Source organism: Alosa sapidissima, chromosome 2, assembly GCF_018492685.1.
Source record: "Alosa sapidissima isolate fAloSap1 chromosome 2, fAloSap1.pri, whole genome shotgun sequence".
NCBI classification, from domain to species: domain Eukaryota; kingdom Metazoa; phylum Chordata; class Actinopteri; order Clupeiformes; family Clupeidae; genus Alosa; species Alosa sapidissima.
In genome coordinates, this window is record NC_055958.1 from 8,151,952 (window position 1) to 8,154,451 (window position 2,500).

Consider the following 2,500-nt stretch of genomic DNA (forward strand, 5'->3'; position numbering starts at 1 on the left):
GCTGCAGAGTGCTGTGTGTGTGTGTGTGTGTGTGGGTGTGGGCTGTGCTGGGGCCTAATAGAGCTGTGTGTTGCTGCAGAGTGGTGTGTGTGTGTGTGTGTGTGTGGGGCTGTGCTGGGCCTAATAGAGCTGTGTGTTGCTGCAGAGTGGTGTGTGTGTGTGTGTGTGGGGGGGCTGTGCTGGGCCTTCAACACAGGCCTCTCTGGCTGCACAGTGCTGTGTGTGTGTGTGTGTGTGTGTGTGTGTGTGTGTGTGGGCTGTGCTGGGCCCTTCAACACAGGCCTCTCTGGCTGCACAGTGCTGTGTGTGTGTGTGTGTGTGTGTGTGTGTGGGGGGGGGCTGTGCTGGGGCCTTCAACACAGGCCTCTCTGGCTGCACAGTGCTGTGTGTGTGTGTGTGTGTGTGTGTGTGTGTGTGTGTGGGCTGTGCTGGGCCTTCAACACAGGCCTCTCTGGCTGCACCAGTGCTGTGTGTGTGTGTGTGTGTGTGTGTGTGTGTGTGGGGGGGCTGTGCTGGGCCTTCAACACAGGCCTCTCTGGCTGCACAGTGCTGTGTGTGTGTGTGTGTGTGTGTGTGTGTGTGTGTGTGGGCTGTGCTGGGCCTTCAACACAGGCCTCTCTGGCTGCACAGTGCTGTGTGTCTGCTCCCAGTGTGTGTGTGTGTGTGTGAGTGTGTGTGGGCTGTGCTGGGCCTAATAGAGCTGTGTGTTGCTGCAGAGTGGTGTGTGTGTCGTGTGTGTGTGTGTGTGGGCTGTGCTGGGGCCTTCAACACAGGCCTCTCTGGCTGCACAGTGCTGTGTGTGTGTGTGTGTGGGCTGTGCTGGGCCTAATAGAGCTGTGTGTTGCTGCAGAGTGCTGTGTTGTGTGTGTGTGTGTGTGGGTGTGGGCTGTGCTGGGCCTAATAGAGCTGTGTGTTGCTGCAGAGTGGTGTGTGTGTGTGTGTGTGTGGGCTGTGCTGGGCCTAATAGAGCTGTGTGTTGCTGCAGAGTGGTGTGTGTGTGTGTGTGTGGGGGGGCTGTGCTGGGCCTTCAACACAGGCCTCTCTGGCTGCACAGTGCTGTGTGTGTGTGTGTGTGTGTGTGTGTGTGTGTGTGTGGGCTGTGCTGGGCCTTCAACACAGGCCTCTCTGGCTGCACAGTGCTGTGTGTGTGTGTGTGTGTGTGTGTGTGTGGGGGGGGGCTGTGCTGGGCCTTCAACACAGGCCTCTCTGGCTGCACAGTGCTGTGTGTGTGTGTGTGTGTGTGTGTGTGTGTGTGTGTGGGCTGTGCTGGGCCTTCAACACAGGCCTCTCTGGCTGCACAGTGCTGTGTGTGTGTGTGTGTGTGTGTGTGTGTGTGTGGGGGCTGTGCTGGGCCTTCAACACAGGCCTCTCTGGCTGCACAGTGCTGTGTGTGTGTGTGTGGGGCTGTGCTGGGCCTAATAGAGCTGTGTGTTGCTGCAGAGTGCTGTGTGTGTGTGTGTGTGTGTGGGTGTGGGCTGTGCTGGGCCTAATAGAGCTGTGTGTTGCTGCAGAGTGGTGTGTGTGTGTGTGTGTGTGGGCTGTGCTGGGCCTAATAGAGCTGTGTGTTGCTGCAGAGTGGTGTGTGTGTGTGTGTGTGGGGGGGCTGTGCTGGGCCTTCAACACAGGCCTCTCTGGCTGCACAGTGCTGTGTGTGTGTGTGTGTGTGTGTGTGTGTGTGTGGGGGGGCTGTGCTGGGCCTTCAACACAGGCCTCTCTGGCTGCACAGTGCTGTGTGTGTGTGTGTGTGTGTGTGTGTGTGTGTGTGTGGGCTGTGCTGGGCCTTCAACACAGGCCTCTCTGGCTGCACAGTGCTGTGTGTCTGCTCCCAGTGTGTGTGTGTGTGTGTGTGTGTGTGTGGGCTGTGCTGGGCCTAATAGAGCTGTGTGTTGCTGCAGAGTGGTGTGTGTGTGTGTGTGTGTGTGTGTGGGCTGTGCTGGGCCTTCAACACAGGCCTCTCTGGCTGCACAGTGCTGTGTGTGTGTGTGTGGGCTGTGCTGGGCCTAATAGAGCTGTGTGTTGCTGCAGAGTGCTGTGTGTGTGTGTGTGTGTGTGGGTGTGGGCTGTGCTGGGCCTAATAGAGCTGTGTGTTGCTGCAGAGTGGTGTGTGTGTGTGTGTGTGTGGGCTGTGCTGGGCCTAATAGAGCTGTGTGTTGCTGCAGAGTGGTGTGTGTGTGTGTGTGTGGGGGGGCTGTGCTGGGCCTTCAACACAGGCCTCTCTGGCTGCACAGTGCTGTGTGTGTGTGTGTGTGTGTGTGTGTGTGTGTGTGTGGGCTGTGCTGGGCCTTCAACACAGGCCTCTCTGGCTGCACAGTGCTGTGTGTGTGTGTGTGTGTGTGTGTGTGTGTGGGGGGGCTGTGCTGGGCCTTCAACACAGGCCTCTCTGGCTGCACAGTGCTGTGTGTGTGTGTGTGTGTGTGTGTGTGTGTGTGTGTGGGCTGTGCTGGGCCTTCAACACAGGCCTCTCTGGCTGCACAGTGCTGTGTGTCTGCTCCCAGTGTGT